Genomic DNA, 24,722 nt, shown 5'->3' with positions numbered 1-24,722 from the left:
GATTTCAATGTAATTATGAAAAATAGGAAGTAAATAACGCCGTTATTTTTATAATTATTTTTTATAATAACTTTTATTTTTTTTATTTAAGTTACTGTTAAGACTTACACTTTTTCAATAAGCAACGCGTATTGCGGTGACAAGTTATTTCTCAAAAATGACTTTCTTGCAATTTTAGTTTTTAATTAGTTACCATTATCATCATGAAAAATTGCAACGTTCATTGCCAAATTATTATAAAAATTAATGGTAAAAATAATTCCCACCTAGAGAAAGATGCCTAAAGTTTTATTTGTGTGAGAAATATATTTATTTCACTGAAATAAATATTTATTTAAATACAGGTGAAATAAAATTTTATTCCTAGCAAATAAGGCATATCTATTTTATTTTTTTTTTTTTTACAATTAATGAGATACATCACAAAAATGAAATATATTTCACAGAAATGTATATTTCGTCATCACAAATTTCGTAAGTAACAATTGCTTCTCAATACTTCGACATTTTTTTCTCAGTACATCCCTGGTAACTATTTCGATGGTCTAACAGAATTATTTTCAGATCTGTGTCTAACTATAAATTTTAGATATTTCAGCAAAATTCTTTCCGTACTTAATACCCATCTCTCTCTACGGATTGCAGAACGACGCGTCACGAAAAATCGCGAAATAGACCACACGGCCCCGATCATGTCTGCGTGTTGGAACGATTAAATTCCATCAACTCGCCGAAGTAATTAGCTCACGCGTCGCTCCGCATCTCGTCGTGTTGTCAGAAACGAGAAGTGCACTCGCATGCGACGTATATTCCGTCGCCCACTCGTGCGATCTCGCGGAGATTTATAGGACGGTTATCGCTTGCGGCACGTTGCGTTGCGTCGTCGTATCGTATCAAAATGACGGAGGTACGGTTTTTGCCGTGTGTTATCCAATTATCGGCACCGACGGGGAACGACGACGACGACGCGGACGATTAAAAGGCAGCGAAGCGAATAAATTAGCGGCGCTGCGGGCCGCCTCTTCACGCACGACGGCGCCGAGCGCGATTTATCGCGCTCGCTCGGCGTTCCCGCTTCCGTTTAATTGCCCGCGCGCCGCCAACGTTCATCTGATAAATGCGAAATCGCTGCGCGAGATTACAATTAGCCGGGCGGGCGAACAGCTTAAACGTCTTAACAGCCCCCGTCGCTTTATCGCACCAGTCTTCGCGCCACAAAGCACTAATGTACGAATTAGCGCCAGGCTTGTCTTCAAGATACGAAATAGAAAAAGTGCACGAGATACGTGAGAAGAAAAACGAAGAATTTGCATGTGGCACTTAATTGAACACGTCCGTTCCCGTATTTAACTTTTTATTACATGCGTGGGACATGGTTTTACTAAAGTACCTGAAAATTTAGAACAACATGCGAAATAAGGGGGGGGGGTGTTTTTTTTTCAACAAAAAAATAATTATATAAATTCACAAAAATAAAATCTATAAAAACCTCCGACAAGATAATAGAGTGTAGAAATATCTAAAGTAAAAATTAAAAACTAAATATTTAGGTATAGATACAGATCTGAAATTATATAATTTTATTGGACCATCAAAATAATTACGTAAAAGTCTCAAGCATGACACGCAATGCTGAAAAAAATTTCGACATACAATAACTAGCTTGAGCGTCCTACATAATTATTTTGATGGTTCATTAAAAGTATTCTCAGATTTGTATTTAGCTACATTTTGGATACTTTAGCCAAACCATTTTTTTCGTTAAGCAAAAAAGTCTTTACGTGTATATATTATTATATTTAACCCTTAGTACCCACAAAGGGTTAGCGTATAACCCTCCCCCCGATTTTCATAGTTCACGTTTTTTTCCGATCGATGATTTACTTATTGCAAAATATCTTTTGTGCTACGACATTTTAGACTTTCTAATTAAAAAATTCTTTTTTTTTCAGTCTTCAAAAATAGATTTAAAAACATTAGTTAAAATCGATACACTATAAACTGAGATACAAGCAAAAGAAAACGCTGGATTACAAATACCCGGATGTGGGTAGATAGGGACTTTTTTTTAGATGTGCTGAGGGTTAACACAAATTATCCCACAATAAAAAAAAATTGCATTGATTTTTATTTTAAGAATATACAGAATATTATCAATCAATTTTATCTTTAATTATAATTTATAATTTATCTTTAATTATAAATTGTCAAAAAGAACAATTGAGATATAATGTTCTGGTATCAGAAACACATACCTCATGCGAGAAATTCGTTAAAAAAACCACGCGAGAATGTTGGATTAGAAGAAAGATATACGTAATGATAATTAGAATGTACGTAGTCATGCTTTTGAGAAATTTGTCATTACTCCTCGATTCATCTCTTAAAAATTCTTATCTCTCGTTATTTTTATAATAGAAATTTTAAAAGTCAATGATTTCGAACGGTTTCTCACGTAATTCCTTTTAACGTGAAAAAAAAAGAATATGAGGTTAAATCCTCGCTGGCTAAAACGGCTAATTAACATACATGCAGGACGATACGTGCATACTATTTCGACACGTTCGCACGCCAACGCATGATTCGGATTTCAATTACGTGCAACCGGTTGACCAAGGTACCAATAAACCATATCGCCATATCGAATTCGACTAGATGAACATATGTGGGCTCACACACAGGACGCGAATGTTAGGGAAAACGCAAAGTGTTTCCGTTTGGAAAATTAGAGAGCGGCCAGTCCAAAATTACAAAATTTACATAAACAACCAGGCACACCGGTCGAATTACAGTCAGCCATTCTAAATTACACGTTCAAGCTGTTCATTATTTTTAATATGATAAACATGATAAAGATAAAATATGAAAAATTATTTTGCAATTTAATTCAATATATACTTTTCGTAAAAATAGATGCTACTTTTATTATTGACTATCATATTGTCTAAGTCTGAAATGATTAATTTCATAGAATATTATTTAGATTTCACTCGAAATCGAAGAATAAGATTTCGAGTCCGTTATCCGTGTGAAGTTAGCTCCCAACTTTTAAAATATTAACTTTCTATAGCTCATTCGATTGTTTATTATTTGCATATGTATGCACATTTCGAATTTTCGTTTGCACACTTTTGGTAAAAAAAATGATTAAAAAACAATTTTAGAGAGGCTAATTCCACACTAATCCCTTAACCACAAGTAAATTAGATTTACTGAACCAATTTCTGAAGAAGGTATCAAGTATATCGAAGATATTGTTCTATTAGTGTTTCAGTATATATGAAACCAAACATTGATATAGACATTGATATAGGATACGTACAATTTAACGCCTGATCTTCGTTTGCACATTCGGAAATAAATTGATTTTGCGTTTGCAGACCTTCAATTAAAACGTTATTAACAATTAAAGACGGTCGATTCAAGTAGATTTGAACATAACTTTTCAAGTGTGCAAACGAAGAATCGACTAGTTTCGTAATGCAAACAAAAACTTATCATTCATGCCATTTTGAGTATAGTAACTGCGATGTAAATCTATCTATCTGAGTCGACCATCCTCGAAACTTTAATTGTTAATAATTTTAACTAAAGGTATGCAAACGAAAAATCGATTTATTTCAGAATGTGCAAGTGAAAAGCTATTGATTGAGACTAGTTAAATCTAGTGTACTCGTTGGGAGCTAGTGTGAAATTAGTAAATAAAATTGTTTTTTAGTAACTTTTTTACCAAAAGTGTGCAAACAAAAATTTGAAATGTGCATACATGTGCAAGAAATGAGCAATCGAATGAGCTATAAACAGTTAATTTTTTCAAAAGTTAAGTGGGAGGGGGAGGAATCAACTTCACAAGGTTAATTTCATTCTCTACACGGAAAGAAAATTTTGCTTGAGTATCTAAAAATTTAGATAAATATAAATCTGAAATAATATTATAATTTTGTTGAACCTTCAAAATATGTAAAACTCTCAAGTATGATAAAAGGTTTTTTTCTAGCAACGAAACATGACACATCACATAATTCTTTTAATAAAAAATCAACAAAATTATTTTCATCTATGTATATGTAGTATACAATTTTTAGACCCTAAGAAAACATTCTTTCCACGTGTCAATACTTTGAAATTTTTCCGAACATTTGTCTAAACCTAAAATACTATGTTCATTCTCATATTTTTCAAGTTCATTCAAGGACTTTCAATTAATTAATCTTTCTCGCATTCAGTCTTATCCCTCGTCTTCCTTCACTGGGAAGACGTTCGAGCTTTCCATCCAAGTTACGCGTCAGTATTACGGAAACACGAGTACACGTGTCCACCTACGCACAGAGCTCGGTTACACGAAAATCGCAAGGGTGCGAACACGCCACCCTATCCCTCCAACCTGTCCGTCGACGAGGAACTGAAATCGAATCGGGCGCGCCGCAATGAGTCACTGGCTCCCATTAATTATACTGATTGAGCAAACACGAACCGGCAAGCAAATCAACGGGGGTGTAAGAGAATGAGAGAGGATCGGAGGAAGGCTGAGAAGAGGTGGATACAGTGACTCGATATCCAAGGACGGATTTCACGGCTACATGTAAACTACTCTAACAACGTGATAATGGGGAAATGCAGGCGCGTTTCGTTATCACATCGATTCGCTTCTTCACGTTGTCCATATATATATATATATTTTTTTTTTTACTTAGGTCTTTGCAATTAAAAGCCATTTTATTTTATTAATTAATAATAAGAGAGAAAGAGAAAGAGAGAGAGAGAATGAATGAATGAATCGTTATTTATTATATACCCTGAGGATACTATGGATGTATCATAATTCGTTCTTATTTTAAGATCGTCTTAAGTAACGTCTTAAGATGACCTGATAGAAATTTCATGCATTTTTTGAGCAGTTATTAAATACCAACTTCTGTTTATAAGTAACTGAGAAGGAAAACTACTTAGAATCCCAAGATGTAACGCTTTGTTTGCAATTACTGCGTACAAAAGTTGTGTAAAATCTGAATCCATTTATTGAATAGAAACACAACTAATAATGGATATTAAATTGATTAATAAGCAAGCCAATTTCTCATGAAATGGACAGAATAAAACTTTATCAAGTTCTTGTCCATTTCCTACTCAGTATTGGCACAACTAATGAGAATACAGTAATATTAGATAACTGGGACATAGTAAGTGTCTAGGAAAACTGCATACATTTCTACCAGGATGCTCAAATATAAGAATCGATTATAAATACCAGCTTATATCTCCTCAAGTACTAGACATAATACATAATGAAGTTATAACAGCTTAATGATAAAATATAGTAAAAGCAATTTAGAGCAAACAAAATAAAAAAATAAATAAAAGTAAATGAATAAGACGTGAGTACTAGAGATTAAAATACATGATATATACATAGAAACGTTGCAACAAGAGCAGAGATAAAATAAAAAAATTTTAAACAATAAGTAATCATAAAAATCTACGTTTGAATATAGAAAGAGAGATATGTCTAATTTATAAAAGTATTCTTTATTTGCTGCATTTATCATAATTATATTTTCTTCTAGATAGATGAATAAGAAAATGAAGTGAGAGAGAGAGAGAGAGAGAGAGAGAGACTGAAGTACCGAAGTCTATTAGCATTTTTCCCATCGGCGAATTAAAAATTTTAGTTCCCTCAAATTTTTCCCTCGAATCACATCGCGGCGTTAATGGAAATACGCCGTAATTGCCGCTTGGGCGCGCTACACTTGAAACGGCGATAAAAAATCAGCAGCGTTTTTCGCACAGCTCGTGCGCGCGCTCGGCCGAAAATATAAAATGAAAGCCGATATGGAATGAACGGATTCGTCCATCGTCGATGCGAATTAAGGCAGCATACGGACGCGTTCGCACGCAAAATGCCTTATCTCGCTTCGTGCCGCAACGCTTCGTCGCGTTTATCAGTGTGTTGACTATACATATACTATAATATCGCCCACCCAAGCATCGACGTCAACGCGGTAGCTTCCACTCTCGCGCCCGTTTTTCGCCCACTTTTTCCATGGAATCCGCGATCAGAAGTGGTGAACGTATTGGAAATACATCGCCACGCTAATGACTCGCCGCCGCATCAAATGATCTATCTCTGAAGATATTTCGCTTCCACACAAATTTATCTACTCGTATTTTCATTATTATCGTATCATTATTGTTATTATTGTAACTATTATTGTCTCTACACGGAAAAGATGATTTTGTTGAAAGTATCTAAAAATTTAACTATAGCTACAAATCTGGGAGTTGACGTTCTGAATGCAAAGTTTTACAAAATTAAATCTGTTCGTGTTACTTCACATCCCCAAAAATTTTTGCATTTAAAATGAGATAAATATATATTCCGGCGATAAAGAGAAAGAAAACAAATGTAAAAAATGCTAGCAATATAAATATTATTGATATGACATTTGGTTGTCTATAATTTGTTCATAAAAACAAATCTGGAAGTAACTTTGTTTGACCATCGAAATAATTATGTGAAATACTCGAAGTAGCTGCTAGAATATCAAAACTTTTTACAATACTGCTCATCATGCTTGAGTAACTTTTTTGATGATCCAGCAAAATTATTTTCAAATCAGTATCTTGCTAAATTTTTTTAAATACTTCAGCAAAATTGTTCTTTCTTGTGTATAAATCGATACTTTATAACTAACAAACTTTACCTATGGATTTAGACCAAAACTTCTTTGTACAAAATGTTCATAACTATATAGTTCCTCAAAATATGAACAATTAAAGATAAATTTTAATTTTAATAATTTTCGTTAGTTTCTCCGACATACTTAGAAGTTCTTTTTTATCGCAGTAATTATTGCAAGTGCTAATTAATTTTATTCGTCACAAAATTCATGGTAGAGGCATCTCGACGAAGAGAGATGCAGGTTCGTCGTCGTGCATAATTTCACAAATCCGCCAATTATCGTCTAACCCACCGACTCTCTCGGCAAAGCGAAGAGGGTCACCAGGTGGCGAGGCGGCGATTTTTCCCTTTCCCTGATTACAGGACGAAGCTGCAGGCGGTTGGTATTAATCCCGCGCACTGTTCTGTACCATCGTCATGGAAACGCAAAGCCCCGAAAAATCATTTCGACGTCGAGCGTTGGCCGATAATAAAAAAAAAGGTAGGGAGGAATAGGAGCCGTGCAGGGATCCCAGAAGAGGATGAAGAGGGCGGCGAGGGAATGAGAGAGGACGGAAGAGGACGACGCTTTTCGAGAGTGTTCGCTCGAAGCACGAACGTCGAGTAGAGCGATAATATCCGACCTTTCGAAAAAGCGTGCGCGCAATTCCGACCCGGAGAGAAGGGAAAAGAACTTTTTTCCGGATACAGAAACGCGGGAATGGACCAGAAGGATAGAACGATTAGGAAACGCCGATTGCGTCTCCACGCCTTCTCCTTTCTTTTTATATCTCGCGAAATCGCGCCTGCAATAAATATGCTACGATTCGATTTCAGATTAAGTTTCAAGGTTTTAAGCCTTAAATTGTTCAACGAATTTGTGCGATTGTGCTTTCTCCCGTTTGTGTTTTATCATGCCACGAATACACAATTGTCCATTGCAATAAATCCTGCTGATAATGTGTTTTTGGAAATTAGTATTCCCACCCAGTACAAAGCAAAACGTCGAATCTTAATTTCCAGCTTGACTGCTGAAACTGCTAAAACATTTAACGCTACAGGCCTTGACAAAAGCAAATCGCGTAATTGTCTAATTAATATGATTTAAATAGTACAATTTCTATAAACCTACATTAAAACAATTATTTAGGTTGGACGAATAGTTCGCAATAAAGCCAAATGAAAAATGTATAAGGTAGGAAACAAGATATTGAAAAAAGAGACAGCGATAAGATGGAAAAGGATAACGACAGCAAAGAGGAAAGCTCCGATTACTCTTGTTCACCAGTAACGAAGAATGAACTCCTGACCACGACGAAATATCGCGCCATAAAATTCGCTATCTTCCTTGTTCTAACTATCTTGATCTCTCTGTTCCTTTTCATTTGTTCAAAATCCTTAAGCAGACTCCTTCGTGTTCTCCAATGGAAAACCAAGAACGAAAAGAAAATTCCATCTCTCCCTCCCTCCATTTTCCATTCTAGAAAATCTCAATTCTTTAGAGACTTCGTCTTTTCCATTTCTTTTTCCGTCCATCTCCTTACGTTTTATTTATTATTTTCCTGTCACTCGTAATTCTTGTCCTTTTTTCATATATCAATCCAAAACTTGTTCTTTATCGAACAGAAATAATTATTGTATTCTTAAATAGCGTCTTCATCTTCATTATAATCATTATTGTTGATAATTCTCCTTGTACTTAACAATGTCTCGATAATGTTATTAACTTTTTTATACTAATAATTATTACATTTCATAATTTGAGTTTACAAACATTTTATACAATATAATTATAAGAGTTGCAATGTATACAAAATACACGATGTAAGAATTAATACTCCAGATAAATTAAATTAACAATTTCACTAAAAATAAATTAAAATAAGATAAATACTTTTAAGATCTAAACACGATTCTAATTTCAAAAACCTCAAGGTCACAAGAATGAAGAAAGGAAACGAAATGAAAGTTTACAAAGAATTCTTCATTTTTCTTCTTCATTTTCCCTTACTTCAAGAGTTCAGTTTCTCTCTTGAGTCTATCTCGCGAGAGATCCGCGCGAATCGAACTCCGGAAGGAACGGAAGAAGAGCCGAAGGATGCGCGATTTTTCTTTTTCTCGTCGTTCCTCGTGCTCGAGTTACTTGCTTCCGTGCGAGCGCGCGTCTATCTGTCGCAGAAAGGATCAAGACAAGCCGAGGGTGAAAGGGCGAAAAAGAGAGGAAAAAGGCGAGGACACCGCGTCTGCCACGAAATGCGATGCGACACTCTCGGGTGCTCTAGTCGTGGCTCTCTCGTCTACCGGGTGAGCCAAAACAGACGATAACCATCTCGACTAATCAGCAAAATTGAAAAATTGCAATCGTTAAAAAATTTCCACGCTACAAAAATAGGATCTACATAAAAGTTCACAAAAAGTGCGTTTTTTTCAATTAATAAATGCTGTAAAGGATCATCATGTTCAGAACTTATCAGCTTCAGAATTTAGAATTCAGAAATTATCATCTACTTTTGAAATAATAATTTCTAAGACACCTGAGAGAAATGTTTAGTATGTTTAATCATTTATTTTGTTGATATATGACTAACAAAAATTTTCTTATTTTTTCATTAAAAAATTGTTCTAATTCAGAATTTGATTAGAATATAACAATTTTTAAATAACAAAATAAATAAGTTTTTGTTAGTCACATATCAAAAAAATAAATGGATTTATACGTATGTACCAAAATATTTTTCTTAATGCAAAAGTTATAGAAAAACAGAGAATTTATAAATTCTTTTAACCTTTTCTGATTATATGTACATTTTTTTAATCTTTTCTAAAGATCTCATATGTTATTTTACATTTATTATCTTCCAATCCTAAAGAAAGGATTATTATCGTTTCCATGAAACTTCGATACTTTGTAGCGTGAAAACTTGATGGAGAGTGCAGTTTTTAGCAATTTTTTCCAAGAAATCAATCTTGATCGTAGCGTATCGTCTAGCATAATCCATAATGCTTTCTCGGGAATTGCGTGGAGCCACCCGATAGTGTCGTCGTTATGCTCACCCTCTCGAGAAGTACGAGAGGGTTCCAAAGCTTAAATGAGCCGCGCGCTGTCGTGGCATCCGCGGCATTTTCCTCTCTCATCCTTGCCGCGTCTCGTCCTGCACAGCTTGCGGCAGGCCTCTTCAGGGACGACAACCCCTACACGAGAACGACGATGACAACGACGACAATACCTCATCGGGATCCTTCTACGAAGAACGGCTTTCGCGCGCTGGCGAATTTCATCGATATCGTACAGACATTATACGAGTATACCGAGTGGCCGCGAAATGTTGCTGTAAAAGTTATACGACGCATTAGTTGCACACACGAATCCTCACGTGAAGCTAAATTTATTGGATACATAAAATACGATATTTCAGAGATTACTCAATCAAACTCAAATGATTTCGCTTATCACGAAAATGTAGCAAACGAAATTCTACTGTCCACAGATCACTTTTAAGTCTTAACTTTAATGAATCTTTAAGATCGATATTTATAAACTTTATTTGAAACTTCATTGTCTCAAATCATTTTTAAAATTAATTTCTATAACTTATATACTTTTCAAAATAAAAGTAAATTTTATTTCTGAAATTAGGTTTAATATTGACAATACAATATATTGTTAATTGAGATTGGATATCGAATTTAAAAATTTAATTCAAAATAAAATATCTATTATAAAATATGCTGTTTTATTAATTAATTTAGAACATTATTATATTTCGTCATCAATTAAAAATTGTAACAGAATCGACACACAAAAGGAACAATTATGTCCAAATATCTAAAAATTTAGCTACAGATCTAAAAATAATTTTGATGGACCATCAAAATAATTACGTAGGAAGCTCAAGCAGGATAACAGCATTGTAAGAAGTCTCGATATTCTAACAATTTGAGCGTCCTATAAATTTATTTTGATGGTATAATAAAATTATTTCCAAATCTGTATTTAGTTAAATTTTTAGACACTTCAGTAGAAGTCTTTTCGTGCATTAATGTATAATATCTATCGTACTATTTTGAGAATCTTGAAGTTTAAGTCAACTTCTTTACATTGTTATTGTTTTGCTTTTCGTTTGAATAGTTAAATTTAAAAAAATATAATCGAATGCTTGATATGCAACTTTAACTGATACTTTGACTTTTACTGTTTTAAAAATTTTTACAAGCTATTAATATATATATTTATATATATATATATATATATATATATATATATATATATATATATATATATTAATAGCTTGACAGCTCAATAGTTTAATCCGCTCTACCCCTATGCGAGAACTTTAACGTTACTTATCAAACACTCTGTATATAAAATTCTCTTAAACTTATATATAAAATAAAGCTCGTAATTTAATAAACCCGATTATATACTTCTCTGAACTTGACACATATGAAAAACATCATTTCATTTACAATCGCTCGTGTAACTCAATACAAATAATTAATTTCACCCTACATGTTACATGAAACCGTCAAGGATGGCGAATATTTTACGTCCGCGTCCCCGCGGTTTCTATTTGCAAAACATGCTCGGCAGTATCAATTAATATCATTAACAATTCTGCGCGATCGTCACGATATCAAAGTTGGGTATCCGCTCGCGATCGATCAAAACCGATATGATAATTAAACTCTGCGGCTTCATATTTGACCGCGTCTCACTTCATCTGCCGTAACATAGCGTAAAATACGATCAGAATCGGATTTAAATAAAAATACATCCTAGATCTGCTTGCAGCTCTATCAATTTTATAAAAAAAAAGTGGATGTAAGATATCATTATTTAATATATTAATGTAATGTTGTTTATTATATTATATCATTTTCTTATTTTATCTTATCTATTATACATATATCAGATAAATTTGATTAAAAAACTGTTTGAAGTATTTAAAAATTTAGTAGATACAAATTTGAAAATAATTTTGTTAGATCATTAAAATAATTATATAATTATAAAAATTCAAGTATAAAGAACAAAGTTGCAAAATATTTTGACATTTTTCTAGCAACCAACTTGAGCACCCTACCATTTTGATGATCCAACAAAATCATTTTTAGATCTATATAGCTAAATTTTTAAATACTTCATGAAAACCGTTCTTTACGAAAATCTATAGCTAAAAAAGTGCCAATGTCTATCAAATCATATACTGCTAGATATCGAAGGAGCAATGGTAACGTAATCCCTTGAATTAAATAACATTTACTTCTGTGTTAAAATGTAAATCAATCCATTTCTGTACTTAGTTTCAAAAACATCGTCCATAATGTATGCATTGTAAATAATTAACTAAATTTGAGTAGAAATAGAACACTTTCTTGAGTTAAGTTATTCAACCCTACTGTTTTAATAAAATTAACGACATATATTAAGCAATGATCTATAGATACAATTAAAAATAACTCAGATTAAGTATGATTTGACATTATGAATTTAACAGCGAACGTGATACTCGTTATGGTTAGCAATTAAAATGATCCCGACGTTTCCCTGATCTCTCGTTGATAGCTACCCTCCGGGGATAACTGGTCGCAACCCTCTCGCGCGTGCGAGCACTCGTTTCTACTGATATATATCGGGTGTGAAGAGTCTCGGAATACTCGAGCGACGTCTTCGTGCTAACCCCTCGGTGCTCGGCGAACCGAGACGACCCCTCTTGTACGACCTTCTATCCCTCCGGCAGCGCGCTCTTTTCCTCACACCCCCGTTCTCGCACCCTGAAATTTATTACACTTTGCTTCTCGCTGCGCTCGACTCTTCGTGGCACATTTATTCCAAGTGCATTATCATACGTGCGCACGCACGTACGGGTGTGCGTGAATGCTTTAATAAATATAAATGTGTGACGCGATATAAATGATGGAGAGTGCCGTCAAACGATTGGGAAAAAGGATATTTTCGCCCCGCTGTTGTTGATGTAATACTGTCGTGTGTTATCGTCTTTAAGAGAGAATTGCCTTGCAAATCAATCGCGATAATTTCATGCGAGTGACGTTGTAATCTGATCCTACATATAAGTTAATAAAGATGTTACCTTCTCGCTTGTTGGCTTATTACTGAAATCTTGTTCTAGCAATCGTGAAAGATAAAAAAATATATTTACTATAATTAAATGTAGTATGAAATATCTCGAGTCTTAAATTTACTAATCTTGGCGTAGATATCTTTTAACAAATTGCTATGCAAGAGTTACTTATGACACCGGTTTCATTACTTTTTCATTTAATTTTTTAAAAATAAGTATATATTAAAAAATAAAAAATATTAATATAAAGAATTGTCGAAGATTTATTAGATATAAGTTCAATATGAAGAAAAGCTTGCTATATAGATTAGCTTAGATAGATTACATAGATTAGTTTAGAATTTTTTAATTTTAATACTAATTTCACAATATGAATTATTAAATAATTTTTAAATTCAATATCTTACTTTAATGTTACAAAAGAGTAACAAAAAAGTAACAAATCGTTAGTTTCTAATTGTAAGTAATGGTAACGGCAACGCGTTACTTTTATGAAGTAACGTTTCCAATCCTGCAAATATGATAATATACTTTCCCTTTAGCGGACAGATCTGATCAGACGTTGCGTATTAAATTTCAACGCGATCTATTATTTGCGGGTGAATTCTACCTGTTCCTCCTCGGTGCAATAAATTGTCTGTATCCGGAGGCGAAAGGGGAGAATGGCAAGATTCTGACTGTCTCCCAAAGTGTTTTGGAACGGCTAAGCCACTTTACGAAGATTCAGAAATCTAAGATCCAGAATACTCCATACTTATAATTACATCGTTCGACAAAAATTTCTAATACATTAGAAACTTTTAACTATTCTATTCTATTTTACAACTCAAATTTTTAAAATACAATCGAAAACTAAAGATAGGTTTGTAAGAATCAAAATGCAATTAGTAATATGCAAATAATTAATTATCTCTAGTCTTTAATTGTTATTTTATATATTCAAAAGTCTTTATATTTTAATTCACATGATTTATAAATATAAGCTAGAAGGTAACATCTTTTAAAGTACTTTCAAGATACAAATTGGGAAATATATATAAATTGGGAATATATATAAAAAAAATCTGCTAAATTTTATTCAAACTAATTTTTTATACAATTCTAATTTTTGATATAGAAATTTCTTTTATCCCCAAAGATTTTATTTCCCACAAATAAAGACAATTTTGTAAGATAACGGAAATATTTATCGAAGAAATGCTTTAAATTAATAAAATTTAAAAATTAAAATATCTATAGTTTACATTTGACTATAATATGTCTAAGACGAAACGGTTTCAGAAGTTTTGTGCTTATCAAAAATATCAAGAAATATCTCTAGCGTTTTTCACGTGAAAATACGTGAAAAGCGAAAAAACTTGAGTGAAGATTCACGGAAGTTTTCGACAATTTCGATATAACGATCGTTTAATGGAACTCGAAGCTTAACGCAAGAAGGTGGAATACTAACTACTGTTAAATTGGCAGTTTAGTCAGATGCTGGGTAGAGCTCTATATATCGACTACAGACTAACTCGAAGTAATGTTCCCTGACCGAACACAATTGCAGCTTGCCAGTATGACTGCTGGCAATGCGACTTGAAACCACGTGGACCAATATATATTCTCGTTTACCCAAAAGTATAATTTGCAAGATCGTGTTAACAATAAAAAGAAGATGACATGAAAAGTTATGCATCCAATATTAAATCTGCAACGTTAAATCTTAAAATCGAACTATTTTTTCAAATTAAAAAGAAACCAAAATTTTCGCTATTTATTTGTATCTTTAGAACTTAGTTCTTAGCAAATAGTTAGCTGTTAAATTATCTTGAAAATTAGCTAAAATACATGTCAACAATTTTGTTAATATGTTTCGTCCGTCATTAATAGTTAATGCTTTAAGTATTTATTTATATTGAAATTATTAATATTGGAAAAGCATTATATTTCTATGAGAATTATTTTTTAAAAGATATGGGAAATCGTTAGAAAGTACGTCACAGGCAACGACACCGCTTTAACTCGTTTCGTAATCAAAAATGTCACTCGCTGTATATCGAGGACTAAGAGGATCAGCGATACATACGATCGCTTTTGATCCTCCGACCAGACGTGTGCACGCGTCATCTCTCGAATGCAGGGGAGGATGCCGGAATGGTACACATCGTTAGCATGCTGATCTCAAGCACACCCACCCTCGACTGTCCGTCGCTCGCTTTTGCCCCCTCGCAAATCTCCAATAGCCTCTAGACCACACGTGCGTGAATTAGGCCTTGACTCTGTATCTTCGAAATAATGAATTTTTGTTGCTACTGAAAACCATAATATAAAGTACTTTTTCGCAAATTCATAAAATTAGTTTAATATAAAAATATGTAAGCCTCAATATTATAGAATTATACAGAAAATTAAAAAAAAGTGTAAAGAATATCTTACACTTTTTATATAAATAAATATTACATATGTAAGATATTGTATATTTAATAATTTATGAAATTGACAAAGTTAAGTAATATTAATTGAAAATGCAGTTTCTTTGTAACACCTTATTCTATGGTACACATACAGTTCTTTTATATTTGTCACAGTCTTTTACTTTAAATTATATAAATAGATTTATAAGAGTTTCATCAAATTTATTTTAAAAAATTTGCTATTAGCAAAATAGACCCATTTTGCGCTTAAAAAATGCGGAAGCTAACTCGAGTAATGCAGAAATGATTAAAAAAAGGAGAAAGAAAAAACCTCAACGTATTCGTATCGAGCTGTACCTGCCCGCCGTAGGGATATGCAACCAACCGAACCCCGCGAGAATCGACATGTGCGGAGGATGACGACGAGGAAGAGCAGCAGCGCGCGTGCCACCGCGTAACAAACATCGGATGCACGAGAGGGGGTCCGACAGCACCGTCAGTCGGTGGCGGTGGTCGTTCACAGGGATCTCGGGGGGTTGGGGCAAGCAGCAGGGGATACGAAAGAGCAGGGGATGGATGGATGGGCGAGTTGTGAGTTATCAGGGGCGGGCAGGCTCGTGCGGCTCTACTACCCCCGCGAAAGGGAGTGCGAGCGGTGAGGAGGGCGCGACGGAAGCGTGGTAGTTCTGGCCTGGTGCTACCCGTATCCACCGGGGAGGGGGAGGTGGTGGTGATGGGATGGGGTGATCGATATGCCGTGCCGTCGCCAGTGCCACACACCACGCCACGCGCACGTATATTCCGCTTCAGCGACAACGCAAGGAGGAGATGGTTATCAGGGATGCGATTGTTTCGGATGGGGAACGTGATCAGTAGGGGTGTTGTGTGACTTGAGTGTTTTCACCCCGCATAAAGTATTCTAAAGTATTCGCACCAAGTTATAATCACTTTAATCGCGGACTGGAAAAGCCATAGGGGATTTATCAAAATCTCGTTAGTTTGAGCAAATAACCCAAATTACGCGATAATTAAAGATACGTTATATTGCTCACATATTCTGGATATAACATGGCTAAATTTATAAAATTCTTTTTCTCTATATATAAATATTAATGTGTATAATTTAATAATGCTGTTCAAGTTTTATACACTGAAAGAAAAGTGTTTAGTATTTATGATTATTTCATGATAAAATAATTATGATTAGAAGCTCCATTATTATACTTATTACTGATATAATATCAGTAATAACAATTTACATATTTATAGTTTTATATACAACGAATCTATATAATATATTGATTCAAAAACGACTGTAAATTATAATAATTTTCAAGACCAATCATATTACATATATAATATATATAAATGTTTTATAGAACTATAAATATAATGATTATTACTAACACTGTAAGAGTAATAAAAATGAAGCTCCTAACAATAATTATTTACCATGCAATTATAGTCATAAATACTAAATCTTTTTCAGTGTAGCTGATGCAATATGCTAAGACAATATTCTTTAAACATGCATTCCTTTTTACAATTCTTTTTACGATACACAAAAAAAAATATAAACATACCCTCTGCTGTTTGTACTAGACTACGCAGAAATACTCAGAATTCCTTCATCTATGGACTTACCTGAAAAGTAAAGAAATGAAAATTAATTTTCGTCGACATATTCATATTTTGATAAACATTTATAATTTAATCGCACAGGTTGCTATTGGCATTGTCGACGTGCGTTTATCTCGGATACTGTACATCGCACGGCTGTACAGGGTGAAAAGCATCGGGATAGTGGCGAGAGGGTCGGGGGTGGTTTCGAAGCGATCAGAACTACGGGGCCGCTCCATCCATCCCTCGGCATCGATGCCACCCTGCCAGCACCCCGGATCGCTCTAGTTCGACACGTAGAGTTGCGCACATATACACATACACATATATATATATATATATATACATATATATATATATACATATATATATATACGCGCACAGATACGCACGCGAGAGCGGACACCTCGCTTCCATTCCGCCGTTTTCTGGGTTAAGTAGAACATCCTGCGGGACGTCACCGTCGACGTCAACGTCGTCGAGCGACGTGTCCGTACCGTTGCACGATCGTAGGTATATAAGAGTACATATGTACACGGGCTATCTCGAAAGTTGCGCGTTCTCCGTCCACTGCGAGGCCCGGAGCCAATTTTTCACGACTTTCTTCAGCAAAATCGGATCGAGAGAAATCATTGGTTCTGATTGCAATCTATTCGTTTTTACATTTATATCCTTGTTACGAACACTCGAAATATTCCGAGATTACAATTAAAAATATTCGTCAAAGTGACGTCTGCTTGAAATTGGGCGTGAGTATTGACGAGTACGAATGATTATCCAAAAATAAAAAAAAGGATCGTGTCTGATAAAAATTGATACAATAATAATAAATTATCAGTCAATAATTTCATGAGGCGAATTGATCGGATTTTTTATGATGCGCATAAATTCACACGTTGCTATCGGTGCATCGAAGCTCTTCGTGTATTTCAGAGAAAAAGATAGAAAATTTTATATACATTTAAATTATACTATATATATTTTTTATACTATATGTTTATTATACTATATACTATTTTATTTTATACTATATGTATTTAAATTAGCTCCCTCCTTTTCTCTTTCTCCATGTCTCATCTCCCTTCTTTCTCACACATTCTGTATTTCTTTTTTTATAAGTAATGCTAAAATACTGTTTAAAAAATGCACGCATTTTTAGCAATATTTTTGCGTTACTTATTAAAAGAAGAAATATAAAATTTATTACTTTGTATTTCTTCTTTTAATAGTGATATACTCACATAAACGGTCTTGTCTTCAATCTTACTATGTACATTGCTTTTTATGAGTCTATTGAAATTAATAATTAACAACAATTCGAACGAGACAACATAAAAGACAACAAAAAAATGATAAGTAGGTATACCGTTTGTTCTTTTCATTGAATACGCAGGAATACGTCTCTGTATCTAAGTACGGACTTATTTGAAAGCAAGGAAATAAAAATCATTAGTTTCGTCAATATATTCGTATACTTTAATTAGTAATTTTTAATCGTGCAGATTGCTATCGACATTGCGAGTAATATATTATTCGAGCGATGAAAAATTTGCATATAATTTAGGGTGCAGTCAAAGGATATGGTCCATTTGCAAATGCTTTGAAGCATTCTTTGATTAAGAAATTCATAAAATTTTTTCTTTTGATTCGTCAACGAAGCATTTGCAGCATTAAGTGGATCGCACCCAAAGTCTCACTATAAATGCTTTAAAGCATTTGATTGGCCAATCAGAAGAAAAAATTTTACTAAATGACTAATCAAAGAATACTTTAGAGCATTTATAGCATTACATTATCCGAACTTTTACAGGAAATGTTTACTGAAATCTTGTAAAAAAAATCTTTGAAAATTTATGGATTTTTTAATATTATAATTTAAAATTCCAAGTACCTAAGATGAGATAATGTTTTAAAGTAACAATATTAAAATATAAATTAAAAACAATCTTCAACGCTCGTATAACTTTCAAACAAATTAATAAATAATAACCCAGGTCAATAATTAAACAAGTTATAATTAGATGTGACAATGTAAAATTTATTATTTCACAATATAATTTTCCAACGATACATTTCGATTATACTTAGTCCTCATCAGTTGCAGAAATATAATTATTCCATATAACAAAAATTAAATTAACATATTTAAAGGATCATCTCAACCTCGATTCTCAATAGTCAGTATAAACGCAACCATATTATATTTAGTCAATTTGTCAAACAATAAAACATAGTATAATAATGAGTCATAATCCAACGTATTGTTGGAAAATTATATTGTGAAATAATAAATTTTGCATTGTCACACACACACGCACGTACACACACACACACACACACACACACACACACACACACACACACACACACACACACACACACACACACACATATATCTAATTATAGCTTGTTTAATTGTTGACCTGAGTTACTATTTATTCATTTGTTTTAAACTAATGTTGTAACTTTGAAATAAATTGGAGTGCAAGTAATGCAACTAACTATATGTTGTAAACTTGTAAATTAATATATGATAGGAATTCCACAAAACTATATCTATTATTTTCTACAATTAGAGCTATGAAATCTAGCAGAATAGTACTAAAAAAATTTATTACAAAATAGTATCAATAAGCTATTTCTTCTGCTTGCTGAATATTATATTGTATTATCATCCTGATTTTTGATAAAAATTCATGAGACACTCAAGAATGTACGTGAATATACACGGATGTATATCACACTTATTGCTAACCGATTGTCAACATGTTGCATTAGCAAGACAAAAATAATCAAAGAAAAACATGTTTTTGGAAAGAAATAGAATAAGTAGAATTTCATGATAAAATTCCATGAACATTCTTGATTTTCAAGGATAAAAAAATTCTTAAAAATTTCAGATCTTTCATGTTTTTCAAGTGGTAAATTTCTTGTCCTATAATCATATTATCATAAACACTAATAATAACATTTACCTTGTAAACATTTAACAGTCTATTTGCTGTTCGCTTCATTCGACTCCATGCTTGATTTTCATCTAAATTCCGAATGAGATTCATCTGGAGCATGAATTCTTCGAGGTCAAATCACCACCGACGTGTTCATACACTACAAATATCACATAATTAATCAGTTACTTAAACCTCAGATATAAACATCTATTTTAGAATCATATATCTATAACATTGCATTAATAATAAAATATACCTTAATTAATATCCTGCGAACGCCCAACGAGCCTGTTTGCTGTTCACTTGACTCGATTTCTTGCTCGATTGTCTAGATTCTGAATAGAGCTTCGGGAGCATCTTGAATTTTTCAGGATCGAATCACCACTGACGAATTTATTCGCTTCGACATCGCACGAATCGTTAAGATCAAAAAACGGTTTCTTAAATGAGCATAACTTGATTAATCGTACACGTTAATTAGCGTTCCGCGATCGCGTAGAACTATTTTCGGCACTCTCAACAACGTAGATTATTCACGGTGATCATCACGATGAAGCTTTTTATGTCGCGAAGATCTTCGTGCGGAAAGTTACTCCGATTTCAGGAAGACGCGCATAAAGAAACATGGCGGCGAAATTGGCGCACGATCTCTCCATCCCGAACGCCACGATTGAAACTTGACGAAACTCGGTTCATCGCGATCTCGATTAGCTCTCCGCGATCGTACGAAACTTCATTTGGCGCTCCTAATAACGCCGCCGTCGTCGTCGTGACGAGTCTTTCTCACGTCCGCGTCGCGAAGTCATTCCGAGAAAATTGCGAATCGTAAGGAACATGGCGGCGTAACTGACGCCGAGCGCCGCGATTACTTTGTCTCGAACTTCGCGAGGTGAGAAAACCGGCTAATCGCGATTATAAATATCGATTAGCATTCCGCGATGACGACCGAAACTTTTGACATGTCACACATCACGCGACGCGTTCGCATTTCGCCACTATGATGAGCTTCTCGTGGAAGAAGACGCTTCCAAGATCACACGGGAGACGAAGTAACGGAGAAAGATCGAGAAGCGATATGAACGTAGCCGCGAGTCGCGAGACTCGCGTAATGGCGAGTTCAATTGATCGCGCTGCGTATAAAGCCTAATCTACAATGCACTTTTTACTTCTTGCATTTTTGCCTCTGACTCGTCATTTTACATGCAACAAATAACATTTATGAATAAATTATTAAAAGATATACATTTTCTGGTTTTTAATAAGAATATGTCTTACACTTTTTTGTATCTTTATATATAATTATTATATAAAAATTTCTGTAATGTTAATATAAAAAAATATGAATTAATTTAGGATTAATGTTCATTAATTCTACCTGTAGATTAACTTTCGATTAATATCGATTTAATTTATTCTTTGTCTCTTTATAATTCTTAAAATTACAAAGAGATGAAAAATAAATTAAACCACAAATAAAGTAGATCTACATTGATAGAAACGGATATTAAGACATCAATTATTGTCCTCGTTATTAATGACAGGGTCGAATTCTCTCGCGACGACATCGATCACGCGGAACGATCCGGAAAAAGGAAAGGTATAAAATGAGCGTACATATCCCCCTCCTTCCCCTGCCCCGCTCCTTAGTTTCTCTCACTTGCGGTCGACCGTACGCAATCAAAACCTAATCAGCCCTCGACTCCCTTCCACTCCCTCGAAGGGACGGCTTTCGAAGATTTCGCTTCGCCACGCGCGCTGCAGGGGGATGAATTTCGGGCTCGTATCCGCGCGAGCCGACAGTAAAGGAGGGGTGGCGGTGACTGGGGACCGAAGGGACGGCGACTGGAACGGGGTAGAGCGTATGGTAATGGCGCGTAATACGATCTGATTGCATTTATGATGAATGGGGGTCGCGCGGCGCGACGGCGGAATTGGCGGGAAGAGGGACGGACGGAGCGACGCGTGTCGAGTCGAGCGAGCAGTCGGAAATTCTGCTTGCGGTTTAATGACAGCGCCAGCTCGCTCGCTCGCTCGCTCGCTTCGTTCTCGTTCGATTTTCGACCCCTCGCGCTTCGTTCGCCCTGCCGCCGTCTCGTCGAGATCCGCACCACCCCCGAGAGACCTCTCTCCCTCTCCCCCCTCTCTCATCTCTCTCTCTCTCTCTCTCTCTCTCTCTCTCTCTCTCTCTCTCTCTCTCTCTCTGTCGCTCGAGCGACAGAAGCCTGCACGCGAAAGCATTCACGCACGCACGACCGCACTCGATTAGCTCAGGATGTTTATCCTAATTTGTGCCAAGTTGGAAGAAATTTTTGTTCTTGCATAAGGGTTGATTTGTTATCACAAGAAGTACCGAACGATCATTATTACATAACATTTTATATTTATTCTATTTTTTATTTTTATTTAATATTTATTCTATTAATTTTTATTAACATTTTATATTCATTAATTTTATTTTTTATTCTATTATTTATTTTATTTTTATTCTATTTTTTAGATTAATATTATTATATTTCTTGTGTAAAAGATATAAAGATGCTGAATTTGTTTGATTTTTCAATAATTATATCCTTTATACTGATGAAATATTTGGTTTTTTATCACTTTCTTTATTGTAGTTTCAATTTATTCGTTTGATTCTTTTAACAAGTAAAAAACGTTGAACTTCTAATGTCAAAAACTTTCTATAATGATAGCAGCAAGCAGAAAAATTCAAATGGTCAAAATGATGCCAAGATGATTATTAAAATTCACTTTTCGATCATGTCGCTATTTTAACGTTATTTGAATGTATTGTAACCTGTTGTTCTGCTTGGAATAATACACTTCTTGTATTGGTAATCAATTACAAAATTTGATTCATTATATTAATTTAATTTCCTGTTATTCCGTAATATATAATATGTTTTACAGAGTCAAGCGTTAAAATTTTTGCAACATTTCTTCTCATAAAGAAACACAAGAGAGGTGCTCTCTTCAGATTTTGATAAGCTTTTAATATGTTGTAATCTAGATCTAAATGAAGGACGAATTTTTGTGTGTCCATTTTTAGGTGAAACATCCCCTTTAAACAAAATCAATTATTTTCTTTAAAAATGATTAAAGATAAGAAAATTTTAATTAAACGAGTTTAAGTCTTTATAGTAATGAGAAAAAAATTAAAGAAAAATTATTTTATTAGCGTTAAAAGAATTGTTTTATTGTTATAAAATACTCTTGAAGTTATTTAATTTTTATTAAAAAATCCTTCCTTTTCTAACAAGGAAGGAATCGTCTAACAAATAAATGAAAGTAAAGATTATGAAAGATTTTAATATACGAGACGTTCGCCATTGAAAGAATTGTTTTTCACCGCGGATCCCTCGGTAAGTCCCAAGCCTCGGACACTCCGAATCCGGATCAGGAATTCTTTCATGCGCGTTTAATCCCGAATATTTTTCAGGCTTCCCCGTCTGAGAGCTACCTTCAGGAGCGACGATGCGTGGTCTCCGATAACGATTTTACGAACCGCACGTGCCCGAGGACATACGATCGTGGCATCGTCGTAAGCATCGTATCGCGCGTTTGGATCTCGTTTCCCATCGTTCGACCGCGGACGTGCGATGTCATAGACGGATATCGGGATATCGTGACGAATCACCAGCATTCGCCGGGGAAATTTCTCACCCCCGGCTGACCTCCGATATGAATGACGATCCCCTGAACTGGTTATCACGGATTTGTGGGTGCTAAGAAAAGTAGGCACGCATAAAGGTGATAATTCCGCTGCCACGTGCGTCGTAATTTCAAGTAAAATTGTATACGTAAATCGTTATTTTGTTATATCACTATGCATGATATATTAAAAATTACATATAAATGCAAACATACAGAAAGAACGACACTTTGTTAAATTAAAAATTTAGCTACAGTGAAAAAATTTACTAAATTTTAATAAATATTTATTTTAATAGTACTAATTAAACATTTGCTTAAAGTAAATGTGCTTAAGTATTTCCTCAATAAAAAAAATGATACTTAAATTGATGATTCTTGTACTAAATAAATATCTGTACCAAGTAAATATTTAATTAGTACTATTAAAGCAAAAATTTAGTAAATTTTTTTCAATGTAGATACAGATCTGAAAAGAATTTTATAAGATCATCGAAATAATTATTAGGTGTTGGAATTAATTCGTAGCGTTTTTTAATGAAAGAATGTTATTTATTTCACATGAGCATTAAAAAATACATTAATGAAAGTACTTCCCATCACTTGTAAAACGCTACGAATTAATTCCAACACCTAATATATAAAACGATTAGTGTTGATAATAACGTTACAAAAGGTTTTAACATTCTAATGACCCGTTTGCGCATCCCACATAATCATTTTGGTCCAACAAAATTATTTTAGATCCATAGATCTAGCTAAATTTTATACGCTTCAGTAAAATCGTTCTTTCCATAATGCTGATGCAAATAGAACAATATAAAATAGTCCAAGCAGAACACAAATCATCATGACACCAAAATGATTCCACAAAATGATCACTAAAAGCTAATCAATTACAATTAATTTTAACATCATTTTGATGTTATCGTGATTTGTTCTGCTTGGGATGCTTTACAGGGGCAATTTGGCGTCTGATATCAGAATTACTATCGCAGTCACGTCGGATCACTGGAAGCCAATTGGGGAACACCTCAGCGTGATTCACGGGATGGATATGTAACAGGTTCAATTGACGACATGCTACTGATGCTACACAACATGCGTCCGCGACATCGGACACCTGCGTATAACTCCCGCATGTGTCCGCGAGAATTTTCACACTCATGTTCTATTTTTCTCTTTAGAGAATATCGAAACTCTGATTGAAATTCATTTTCATAACGTACACGATCAATTTTATAACAGTAATAAATTTATGATTACTACCAAATGATTACTTGTAAACAGCACCTCAGAAGACTGATTTATTAACAAAATAATTTTACCGAATAATATGTAATCTTTAGTAATCAAAAAG

The 24,722-nt window shown here is 34.1% G+C and overlaps 1 long non-coding RNA gene across 1 annotated transcript in view; it reads right to left on the bottom strand.

Moving 5' to 3' along the window:
• The window catches only part of LOC147909200 (uncharacterized), a 191,399-nt gene extending 169,481 nt beyond the window's left edge, over nt 1-21,918 (bottom strand). The window contains exons 1-2 of the long non-coding RNA XR_015545616.1: nt 19,965-21,918; nt 19,733-19,865 (exon numbers count right to left, since the gene is read on the bottom strand). This is a non-coding gene — a long non-coding RNA (uncharacterized LOC147909200). The remainder of the gene's footprint in view (nt 1-19,732; nt 19,866-19,964) is intronic.
• Nucleotides 21,919-24,722: the final 2,804 nt, after the last annotated feature.

Source organism: Acromyrmex echinatior, chromosome 7 (assembly GCF_024713525.1).
Source record: "Acromyrmex echinatior isolate Ae372 chromosome 7, ASM2471352v2, whole genome shotgun sequence".
Lineage (NCBI taxonomy): Eukaryota > Metazoa > Arthropoda > Insecta > Hymenoptera > Formicidae > Acromyrmex > Acromyrmex echinatior.
This window is presented reverse-complemented; position numbering and strand designations above follow the sequence as displayed.